Below are 13,063 nucleotides of genomic sequence, written 5' to 3' on the forward strand. Positions count from 1 at the left end.
ACACAATTTCTGAGAAGTGTGATAATTGTTTAGAAATAAGTATTTTTATTAATTAAAAAGGCCAAAAATCACTAATGGCAATAGCAATACAATGATAAAGCAAACATGCATAAAAAAAGATGGTAGTTGATAGTTTACTACTTCATGAAAGTCAGGACTGTGTTTTCTGTTTCCTGCATAGTTCTTGGATCATAAGGTGAAACCAAAAAAAGATAATTTAAAAATGCTGCTGTAGATTCATGCTCTACAACATCCGTAGAGTACGACCCTGCCTCACACAGGAAGCGGCGCAGGTCCTAATCCAGGCACTTGTCATCTCCCGTCTTGATTACTGCAACTCGCTGTTGGCTGGGCTCCCTGCCTGTGCCATTAAACCCCTACGACTCATCCAGAACGCCGCAGCCCGTCTGGTGTTCAACCTTCCCAAGTTCTCTCACGTCACCCCGCTCCTCCGCTCTCTCCACTGGCTTCCAGTTGAAGCTCGCATCCGCTACAAGACCATGGTGCTTGCCTACGGAGCTGTGAGGGGAACGGCACCTCAGTACCTCCAGGCTCTGATCAGGCCCTACACCCAAACAAGGGCACTGCGTTCATCCACCTCTGGCCTGCTCGCCTCCCTACCACTGAGGAAGTACAGTTCCCGCTCAGCCCAGTCAAAACTGTTCGCTGCTCTGGCCCCCCAATGGTGGAACAAACTCCCTCACGACGCCAGGACAGCGGAGTCAATCACCACCTTCCGGAGACACCTGAAACCCCACCTCTTCAAGGAATACCTAGGATAGGGTAAGTAAGGGTAAGTAATCCTTCTCACCCCCCCAAAAAAAAAAAAAAAATGATTTAGATGCAAGTGGCTGTTCCACTGGATGTCATAAGGTGTATGCACCAATTTGTAAGTCGCTCTGGATAAGAGCGTCTGCTAAATGACTTAAATGTAAATGTAAATGTAATATTACAGTTATTCAGTCGAACACTAGCCAGCTAATAGCTCACTGCGTAGTATGCCCATCCCCCACTCCCTTCCTCTTTCATAGACTGCCTGAGGAACTGCCAGCAGAAACTCAAAATGTCCACCAGTTCTGCTGCTGTGCGCAGCCAGGCTTAGCACTTAGCTGAAACTTTCACTTGTGCAGGAGGACGAGAGTTTAAACTCCTCCTACTTTTAGGTATCATTTTACACTTCACATAATTATACACAACAAAAACAAGCAAAAACGTCAAAGATTTAACTTGAGTTACAGTTCATATAAGGAAATGAGTCAATTTTAATTAATTATTTAGGCCCTCATCTATGGATTTCACATGACTGGGAATACAGATATGCATCTGTTGGTCACATATTTATTTTTAAAAAAAGAGTTAGGGGCATTGATCAGAAAACCAGTCAGTATCTGGTGTGAACACCAATTAGCCTCATGCAGCGCGACATCTCCTTCACATAGAGATGATTAGGCTGTTGATTGTAGCCTGTGGAATGTTGTCCCACTCCTTTTCAATGGCTGTGCGAAGTTGCTGGATATCGAAGGGATGTGGACCACGCTGTCGTACACATTGATCCATAGCATCCCAAACATGCTCAATTGGTGACATGTCTTGTGAGTATGCAGGCCATGGAAGAACTGGGACATTTTCTGATTCCAGAAATTGTGTACAGATCTTTGAGACATGGGGCTGTGCATTATCATGCTGAAAAATGAGGTGATGGCGGCAGATCTTTGTGCATTCAAATCGCAAATTATAAAATGCAATTGTGTTCGTTGTGTGTAGCTTATGCCTGCCCATACCATAACCCCAATGGCACCCTGGGGCACTCTGTTCACAACGTTGACATCAGCAAACCGCTCGCTCAAACGACGCCATACACTACGCTCTCTGCCATCTGTCCAGTACAGTTGAAATCAGGATTCATCCGTGAAGAGCACACTTCTGCAGCGTGCCAGTGGCCATCGAATGGAGCCGTTTCCCACTGAAATCAGTTACGACGCAAAACTGTCATCAGGTCAAGACACGGGTGAAGACAACGAGCACGCAGATGAGCTTCCCGAGACTGCAGAAATTCTTTGGTTGTGCAAACCCACAGTTTCATCAGCTGTCCGGGTGGCTGGTCTCATCGACGATCTCACAGGTGAAGAAGCCGGATGTGGAGGTCCTGGGCTGGCATGGTTAAAAGTGGTCTGCGGCTGTGAGACCAGTTGGATGTACTGCCAAATTCTCTAAAATGATGCCGGAGCGGCTTATGGTAGAGAAATTAATATTCAATTTTCTGGCAACAGCTGTTGGACATTCCTGCAGTCAGCGTGCCAATTGCACACTCCCTCAAAACTTGAGACATGTGGCATTGTGTTGTGTGTTAAAAATGCACATTTTAGAGTGGCATTTTATTGTCCCCAGCAGAAGGTGCACCTGTGTAATGAGCATGATGTTTAATCAGCTTCTTGATATGCCACACCTGTCAAGTGGATGGATTATCTTGACAAAGGAGAAATGCTCACTAACAGGGATGTAAACAAATTGGTCAACAAGATGAGAAAAATAAGCTTTTAGTGCATATGGAACATTTCTGGGATCTTTTATTTCAGCTCATGAAACATGAGACCAACACTTCATATGTTGCATTCATATTTTTGATTCTACCGAAAGATTGATAATTATTTGTCTCTTGTATTGACTCCTATTGCTAACAAAGAAACCAAAAGGTTGTTGACTCTGATTGCAGGACTGATTTTACCCAAATGTCTTCGAATGGATGATGAAAAATTGTTTAGTCACATTTTTCCTAAACTTTACAATAAGAATTATTAACATGTTATTTTCTAATCTCTGATGAGTTTCCGTGATATAAAAAGAATAAGGTGAAATCACATCCTGTTATGTTACAATGGCGCTATTCACATTCCAATGTTATTGCACAGTGCGCGTCGTTTCCCCACCCACTCCTCTTTCATTCACTGCAGAAAAAACTGGATTCACTGCAGAAAAAAACAAAATGTCCGCCAGTTCTGCTGTGTGCACTGCCAGGCTGAGCCCTCACACGCTACTAACTGAACACATATCCAATCCACTGGAATACAACAGTGCATCAACTTACATCACCTTCATGTTAAATGATTTGCTCTGTATGCCAATTTTACATAGATGGTTTCATTCGTTTTTATTTGTATAAAAAGTGGGTTAAGTTTGCTTTTTAGGTTAAGGTTAAGTTTTAGGTTAAGTTTGCTTTTTACTTCCTCATCCATCCCACACCATTTTCTGTTTGGTTATGCTGATCAATTAGGTTAAATGTATTTCGTTTGGGTATATTTTCTCCTGAAGCTCCCATTATGCGGTTCAAGCTAATCTTCTGCTATATACTACAGCATTTACTGATTGATGTGGGCCATAGATAATTGGTTTCTGGTCTGCAATAGCTGTAAACTGTCCACTGTATACCTCCAAATTGGAGTAAAAAATACTCCTCATCACCATCTTGTCCTTGCTTCTATTCCTTTGGTAATGTTTGTCTCCTCTGACCAACCTTAGTGATTTACTAGGCTAGTAGTACTTGACTACTACTGTGTTCTGCTCATAGCTCACAACAATTCCAGATGGATATGTGGCTACACAGCAGCACAATAATTCACAGATGTGTAAAATCAGGGAAAGCCTTGAATTCATGGGCACGTCTGTGATTGGAGCGCATTATAAATAGATTTCCAGTGATCTGCCCATTCCTGAATTCATCCGTATGAAAACACAGGCACTGGCAAACATCTGAAAATTACTTTCAAAAACTATGCAGGTATACAGGAAGGCAAGTCCTCTCATTTGTCATTGTAAAATACTGCTGATCTGTCAATCATTAGCATTAGCATAGGGCAATACGAAGTAAAAAGTGAATAAATACAACTCGCCTGTCTTGCTACACAGCAGTGAGAGGATATGGTCAAACCAAAAAGTTAGCAGAGACGGGCTGGGATTCAAGCCTAGTCCAAGATACAGTTTTATTTAGTGAATATTCTCTCCTGTTAAATAAGGCCCTGATCCAAGTGCAGAGTGCTCTAATGTTCTGTGGCTAGACCTATGTGAGCTGCATCCTCTGGCTGCCGGCATACATTTCAGAAACTCCTTTCAGATTACAATTTCTGTGAAAATTCCCTCCCCTTTTAGAACTCTCCCAATACACAAGGTAGGCGATCAGTCTCAGCAATGTTGAGTAAACATTGTACGTTGAATTTTACATTCACAACTGATTTGGCTGAGGTGGGTGGTCTGCAGAAATCTTAAAATAATTTCTCCACTTACTTTTAACTGCCTCGGCGAGGACAAATGACTTGACAGCCTCTGAATAATTAGACTTTTGTTAATTGGACTAGATCCAAGATGATCTCTACCTTTCAATCCTCAGGTGTGTTTTCAATTAGTGGCAAGGCGGGAGGAGCCACACAACATGAGCTTTGATCAGTGTTCATATCCCAGTGTTGATCAAAGACAGTTTGTGGTTTTGTCGCCTTTTACAGTTAATTTTCCAAGATCCTCATTTGACTCAATTAGCCGGGAAACTAAGGAGAAAATATTGGTAAATATGAAGGTATCACTTTCCTGTTCAAGCTCCTATTCTTGTGCCAATGATGATTCAATACCTTTTTCACTTGTCAGACAAAATTGTGGCAAAGCATTGCTGCTATCACAATACTTAAGGTTTCTAGTATTGTCCCCCAACTGTGCAGACCCTCTCACCTCTATCATACAAATAGCTGGACATGAATATCTAAATGCCAAAAATGTGCATATTTTTATATACAAAAAAATGAATACAAATGTTCCTAAGACAAAAACACACAATGACCAAATAAAACGGCATTAGTGTTACATAAATACGTTTTTTTAAACGCATTATCTACGTTTTGGAAGCACTGTTAACGTAGCACTCTTTAGCCAACAAACAAACAAATAGAATAGTAGCTAAGTTAAATACTGAAGTGTAGATACTAGTCAGAATAGTGTAACTTGGGTATAGGTGTTTTAAAAATATATAAGAAATTCAAGTAAACCTTGAAAAGGAAAAGTCTGGAGAAGTAGGCCTTCCGTTGGACAGAGGTCGTACGCGTGATTAGTTTGGCGTGATTAGTTTGTGTTGAGGGAACTAGCAACAGCAGAGGAAGGAAGAAAAAAGCGGGAGTGGGGGGCTGAGGTCAGACTGTGCCATCTGTTTCACCATAGTGTGTTCTTTTGCAAGGTTGTGCACACGTGCGCACAGTGAAACCATCAGTCTCAGCCTCATCGCTAAACATGACCAGCACAGGCAACACTGACCCAGCACAGGCTGACTAACTGCACAATGTAACAGCCTCAGAACAAGAGGATGGAAACAAAATCATTTTCTGCCTTTAGGATTTACCTCAGAATGGCCATCTTAAAAGTTACTACAAAAGCAAAATAGACTACTTATTTAGTAACTTTGGCAGAAGCATGCAGCACAGAGACTTGTTTTTGCCTGCAAAAAAACAGGCTAACAGCACAGTCAGTGCTAAAGCGCACAGCCTGACAAGCTTAGCGGCCACCCCTCACCCACCCTAGCAGTCTGCAGCAGCATGGAAAATTACAGCCCACCTAGGACTAAACCATTCTGACAGAGGTAGGGGGAGGATTTTTTTTTTTTTTTTACAACTAGAGAGGGAGCTGGAGAGATAAACCCGTTGAATTAAAACACCAGAAATCTACACTACTTCTGTCCTAAAATGAGACCGCTAATGAAAGTAATGACCTTTAACTGTTATGTTCAAAAAGCCAGAGAGTATATAACCTTAGACACCATAGTGGAATGTATCAATGTTTACAAGTTGTAAAATTGGACAGATATCAATCATTACAGGGATCAATTATTCTCCATGTGCCTTTACACCAGGTGGGCTCGACATGAACTTTTTTTAGCCATTTTTTACTTTTCCAAAAGCTCAAACACTTGTTCCAAAAAAAAGGTCTGTGACACAATTTTTACATCATTGTATGACGCAAGGAACCTTTTTTTACCATAGAGAATCAGACATAAATGTTGGCCACACTCAGCCTAATGGCTTCTTTGCACATTCAAGCCTGTCTCAAAATACAACTTTATGGCTCTTCTGGAGGATGGTTGGCCATTTTCCGTAGCCAATAAAATATTGCAACATTACAATTACAACCAAATACTTTTTATGTCTTTAGAAAATAATTTCCTCCAAGGCTCGTCCTGTCGTCCCTGGGAGAATAAACAATACATCAAATGTTCTAAAATGCAATTAGCAGGATAATACCAAGTGGTTTCATGTGACAGAGATGAAAGTATCAAGGGGAGATCTAAAGATGCATCAACTAGCATTGGTTACTAATATGACACATAAAAATTCCAAGTTTTAGACAATTACATTTATAGTTAAATAGTTTCAAAATGCTGCCTGCCTCTGCTCAGATTCAAGGTGTGTGATCTGGCACCCGGCACTGTCCTTCACTCTCCGGTTTTGTGACCATTTAATCTGAACAAACCCTACCTCGTGTAGCCTATGTCAACAGAATCAGGCCTTTAGATGTTAATATTAGGCAAATAATCCTTCAAAATATTTGTCAAACTAGACGGCCGCTTAGCCTATATTTATGCAATTAAAAATCTCATTTAAAACTTTGCTACATTTTCTGGCGTCTCCCTCATGTCAGCATAGGTTTGGACACAAGGCTGTAGCCAATGTGCATGTCACCTACCCTATGACATGTAGTCTTTATTATTTATGTACATGAAAAATAGAATTTAATATTAAGCCATTGTCTATTGAATATTGTATCAGGGCCCTCCTTGTTTGATATTGTGAATTTATTGTGATTTGTTTTACTTGTCCATTCGGACAACTTAAATCTATATTCTTCTTGTCCGACAATTTAAAAAAAAACTTTTCCTGGACAAGAGGACAAGCATTTATGTCGAGCCCTGACCAGTATGGAATATTAGGGCAGCTGAGCACACTATAGACCGAAAAGATACACAGGAGTACATGTCATGGTAATCCGTCTGGCCCTGCGGCCTTGTGAATGTTAACCTGTTGTGTGTTTTTCATCTGCGTTAACAAGCATGCGCTGACCAACTGGCAAATGTCTTCACTGACATTTTCAACCTGTCCCTGACCGTCTGTAATACAAACATATTGCAAGCAGATCATAGTCCATCTTCCCAAGAACACTAAGGTAACATGCATAAATGACTACCGACCTGTCGCACTCACGTCTGTAGGCATGACGTGATTTGAAACGCGGGTCATGGCTCACATTAACACCATTATTCCAGAAACCTAGACCGACTCCAATTTGCATACCGCCCCAACAGATGACGCAAACTCTATTACACTCAACACTATCCTTTCCCACCTTGACAAAAGGAACACCTATGTGAGAATGCTATTCATTGACGACAGCTCAGCGTTCTATACCATAGTACCTTCAAAGCTCATCACTAAGCGAAGGACCCTGGGACTAAACACTTCCCTCTGCAACTGGATCCTGGACTTCCTGGTGGGCTGCCCCACATGGTAAGGGTAGGTAACAACACATCTGCCATGCTGATCCTCAATGCGGGGGCCCCACAGGGGTGCGTGCTTAGTCCCCTCCTATACTCCCTGTTCACTAATGACTGCACGGCAAGGCACAACGCCAACACCATCATTAAGTTTGCAGACAACACAACAGTGTTGATCACTGGCAACGATGAGACAGCCTATAGGGAGGAGGTCAAAGACCTGGCCGTGTGGTGCCAGGACAACAATCTCTCACTCAACGTGATCAAGACAAAGGAGATGATTGTGGACTACAGGAAAAGGAGGACCGAGCATTCCCCCATTCTCATCGACAGGGTCTTGGTGCAAAACGCTTCTTAACAGCTTCTACCCCCAAGCCATAAGACTCCTGAACAGCTAATGAAAGCGCTACCTAGACCCCTCTTTTACACTGCTGCTACTGCTACTGCTACTACTAATCTGTTTATTATCAATGCATAGTCACTTTAATGCTACCTACATGTACATATTACCTCGACTAGCCGGTGCCCCCGCACATTGACTCTGTACTGGTACCCCCTGTATATAGCTTCACTATTGTTATTTTACTGTTGCCGTTTAATTATTTGTTACTTATATTTGTAACGTCGTTCTTCGTTTGTCAAAAGAGAGTCGGACCGAAATGCAGCGTGGTGGTTACTCATGATCTTTAATGAAGGATCGCGATACATGAAATAACTATTACAAAATACAAAACAACAAACGGAACGTGAAATCTAATTACAGCCTATCTGGTGAAACTACACAGAGACAGGAACAATCACCCACGAAATACACAGTGAAACTCCGGCTACCTAAATACGGTTCCCAATCAGAGACAACGAGAATCACCTGACTCTGATTGAGAACCGCCTCAGGCAGCCAAGCCTATACAACACCCCTACTCAGCCGCAATCCCCAAATACTACAAACCCCAATACGAAAAATACAATAACCCCATGTCACACCCTGGCCTGAACAAATAATAAAGAAAATACAAAATACTAAGACCAAGGCGTGACAATATTTTACATTTTTTACTTAATCCTTATTTTTCTTAAAACGTCTTAACCTCTTGAACCTATGGGGGCGCTGTGTCATTATTGGATAAAAAGACCTGCCCGTTTTAAGCGCAATATTTTGTCACGAAAAGATGCTTGACTATGCATGGAATTGACAGCCTTGGAAAGACAAAACTCTGACGTCTCCAAAACTGCAAAGATATTATCTGTGAGTGCCCCAGAACTAATGCAACAGGCGAAACCAAGATGAAGTTTCATACAGGAAATGCCCCAGATTCTAAAGGCGCTGTGTTCCAATGTCTCCTTATATGGCTGTGAATGCGCCAGGAATGAGCCTGCGCTTTCTGTCTATTCCCCGAGGTGTCTGCAGCATTGTGACGTGTTTGTAGGCATATCATTGGAAGATTGACCATAAGAGACTACATTTACCTGGTGTCCCGCCCGGTGTCCTGTGTGCGTAATCTGTAGGTCCATGCGCGTTCCATTTCTTCAGAAGAGAAAGTAAACTGCCACGATGGATTTTATCGTCGATAGATATATGAAAAACACCTTGAGGATTGATTCTAAACATCGGTTTGCCATGTTTCTGTCGATAATATGGAGTTAATTTGGAAAAAAGTTCGCGTTTTAATTACTTCTTTTTTTTAACCAAACGTGATGAACAAAACGTAACAATTAGTCGACACAAATAATATTTTTTTGTAAAAACGGAACATTTGCTATCTAACAGAGTCTCCTCATTGAAAACATCTGAAGTTCTTCAAAGGTAAATGATTTTATTTGAATTATTTTCTGGTTTTTGTGGAAAATATTGCATGCTGAAATAGAGGCATCCTATGCTAGGCTAATACTAATACTGTTACACAAATGCTTGTTTAGCTATGGTTCAAAAGCATATTTTGAAAATCTGAGATAACAGTGTTGTTAACAAAAGGCTAAGCTTGAGAGCAAATAGATTCATTTAATTTAATTTGCGATTTTCATGAATAGTTAACGTTGTGTTATGCTAATGAGCTTGCAGATAGATTTACACAATCCTGGATAAAGGTTTTTTTTCGTAGCTAAACGTGACGCAGAAAACGGAGCAATTTGTCCTAAACAAATAATCTTTCAGGAAAAACTGAACATTTGCTATCTGAGTCTCCTCATTGAAAACATCCGAAGTTCTTCAAAGGTCAATTATTTTATTTGAATGCTTTTTCAGTTTTTTTGTGAAAATGTTGCCTGCTGAATGCTAACGCTAAATGCTACGCTAAATGCTACATTAGCTATCAATACTGTTACACAAATGCTTGTTTTGCAATGGTTGAGAAGCATATTTTGAACATCTGAGATGACAGTGTTGTTAACAAAAGGCTAAGCTTGAGAGCAAATAGATTAATTTCATTTCATTTGCGATTTTCATGAATAGTTAACGTTGCGTTATGGTAATGATCTTGAGGCTGTAGTCACGATACCGGATCCGGGATGGCTCGACGCAAGAAGTTAAAGCATTGTTGGTTAAGGGCTTGTAAGTAAGCATTTCACTGTAAGGTATAAACCTGGTGTATTCGGTGCATGTGACAAATAAAATGTGATTTGAATTTGAATTCCTGAGAAGAAAGTGAGATGATAATTGTTTAGAAATAAGTATTTTTAAGTAGTTAATAGGCCTATAATCACTAATGGCAATGTCAATACTATGATAAAGTAAACACCAATAAAAACATAATTCTTGAGAGGCAGGTCTAACCTGTTTTCTGTATCTTCCATAGTGCTTGGATTATGAGATGAAACCAAAATTAGATCATTTAAAATTGCTGCTGATATTACAGTTATTCAGTAGAACACTAGCGAGCTAATAGCTCACTGCGTAGTATGCCCATCCCCCACTCCCTTCCTCTTTCATAGATTGTGTGAGGACTGCCTGCAGAAACTCAAAATGTCTGCCAGTGTTGGTGCAGTGGACAATCAGGTTTAGCACTTGGCAGCTGTTGACTGAAACATCAACTTGAGCAAGAGGACAAGAGTTTAAACTCCTCCCACTTTTAGGTATCATTTTACTCTTTGCATAATTATACATAAAATAGGGAATGTATCGAACGATCGCAATTTATTACATTCTTTGTCTGTTCTATGGACTCCTATTGCGAACAAAGAAATCAAAAGAACGCTGACACTTTGATTGAGATACTTATTTGACCAAAATGTCCCTTGAATGGAAGATGAAAAATAATATGTTCGGTAACATTTTGCCTCATAACTTTACTATAATAATTATTAACATGTTATTTTTTGATCTCTGATATGAGTTACCTTGATACAAAACTAATAAAATCACTGCTATGTTACAACAGCTCTGTTAACATTCCAATGTTACTGCAAACTGTGCGTAGGCTTTCCCTGACCATTCCTCTTTCATTACACGTGTTCCGGATTCACTGCAGAAAAAACAAAATGTCCGCCAACTGCTGTTTGAACAGCCAGCTAGACTGAGCCATCACACACTGCTAACTGAACACTTATCCAATCCACTGTAGTACAACAGTGTATCAAGTTACATCACCTTCATGTTAATATGTTATCTGCTCTGTATGCCAATTTTGCACAGGCTGTTTCATTCGTTTTTATTTGTAGAAAAAGTTGGATAAGTTTCTTTTTCAAAGTAGTTATGATCTACTTCCTCATCCATCCCAAATAATTTTGTGTTAATTTATGGTGATCAATTAGGTTAAATGTATTTAGTTTGGGTATATTTTCTCCTGAAGCTCCCATTATGTGGTTCAAGCTAGTCCTCCACTGTACTGTATACTACAGCATTTACTGATTGATGTGGGCCATAGATGATTGATGCCATAGATGATAAACTGTCCGCTGTATACCTCCAAACTGGAGTAAAAAAAAGACTCCTCATCACCATTTTGTCCTTGCTTCTATTTCTTTGGTAATGTTTGTCTCCTCTGACCAACACTAGTGATTTACTAGGCTAGTAGTACTTGACTACTACTGTGTTCTGTTCATAGCTCATAACAATTCCAGAGGGGTATGTGGCCAAACAACAGCATCTGAATAATGAAACTTTTGTTAATTGGACTCCGTCCAAGATGATTTTACATTTCGTATTGAACCTTTATTTAACTAGGGAAGTCAGTTAAAACAAGTTTTTATTTACAATGAAGGCCTACCAGGGAACAGCGGGTTAACCGACTTGTTCAGAGGCAGAACGACAGATTTTTACCTTGTCAGCTCTGGGATTTGAACCAGCAACCTTTCAGTTACTGACCCAACACTATAACCACGAGACTACCTGCCGCCCCTATACCTTTCAAACCCCAGGTGTGTTTTTCAATTAAGGCGGGAGGAATCAGCGCAACATGAACTTTGATCAGTGTTCATATCCCAGTATTGATCAGAGCCAGTTTGTGGTCTGGTCGCTCTTTTTTTTTTATAGATTCCCATAAGAATCCATTAGCCAAGAAAACAATATGAGAAAATATTGGTAGATATAAAGATATTACCTCCCTGTTAAAGCTCCTGTTCTTATTCCGGTGCCAATGATGATTCAATACCTTTTTCACTTGTCAGACAAAGATTTTTACACATTCGGACTGGTTGCAAAGCATTGCTGCGAAAACAATACTTAAGGCTTCGAACATTCTCCCCCAACCCTCTCATGTTCTCACACGTAAATAGCAGTGCATGACAATCTAAATGTCAAAAATTATACTTTTTTTACGACAGTAAATATATACAAATATTTTCTACAAAACACAAATACAGCAAATACAACAAAATGTTTGTTTAAATAACATATTCTAAAAAAAAACATATATTATCTACGTTTCGGAATCGTGGTTAGCATAACACTACTTAACGTTAAAAATATATATAGAACAATGGCTAAGTTAAATACTGAAATGTAGGCCAAAAATCATAGTCAGAACCGAGCAACATCATTATAGCTGTACAACAGTCTTCAAAAAAATAAAGAAATTCAAGTAAACCTTGAACAGGAGCAGTATGGAGAAGAAGGCCTTCCGTTGGACAGTGGTCGTACGCGTGATTCGATTGGCTGTGTTGATTGTACTAGCAACAGCAGAGGGAGGAAGGAAAAAAGCAGGAGGGTGAGGGGGACTAAGGTTGGACTGTTCCATCTGTTTCAGCATGGAGTGTTCTTGTGCAAGGCTGTGCGCACAGTGAAACCATCAATCTCAGCATCGTGGCTCAAGACAGCCAGCACAGGCAACACTGACCCAGCACAGGCTGAGAAACTGCACAGTGTAACACACTCAGAACAAAAGGATGGAAACAAAAGGATTTTCTCCCTTTGGGATTTACCCCAGGGTGGCCATCTAAAGTTATTAAAACAAAAGCAAAATATACTTTTTTTTGTAACTTTGGCAGAAGCATGCAGCACAGAGCTTGGTTTTTGGCACGCAAAAAAACAGGCTAGCAGCGCAGTCAGTACTAGAGTGCACAGCCTGACACACTTAGCACCACCCCTCCCCCACACCAGCAGTCTGTAGCTAC

At 40.4% G+C, this 13,063-nt stretch overlaps 1 protein-coding gene across 1 annotated transcript in view; it reads right to left on the reverse strand.

Annotated features, from left to right (window-relative positions):
• The window catches only part of LOC118364782 (activating transcription factor 7-interacting protein 1-like), a 47,402-nt gene extending 34,798 nt beyond the window's left edge, over window positions 1–12,604 (reverse strand). The window contains exon 1 of the mRNA XM_035746488.2: window positions 12,538–12,604. The gene's annotated coding sequence lies outside the window, so the exon portion shown is untranslated. The remainder of the gene's footprint in view (window positions 1–12,537) is intronic.
• Between the last annotated feature and the right edge of the window lie 459 nt (window positions 12,605–13,063).

This window comes from Oncorhynchus keta, chromosome 10 (assembly GCF_023373465.1).
Source record: "Oncorhynchus keta strain PuntledgeMale-10-30-2019 chromosome 10, Oket_V2, whole genome shotgun sequence".
In the NCBI taxonomy this organism is placed as follows: Eukaryota; Metazoa; Chordata; class Actinopteri; order Salmoniformes; family Salmonidae; genus Oncorhynchus; species Oncorhynchus keta.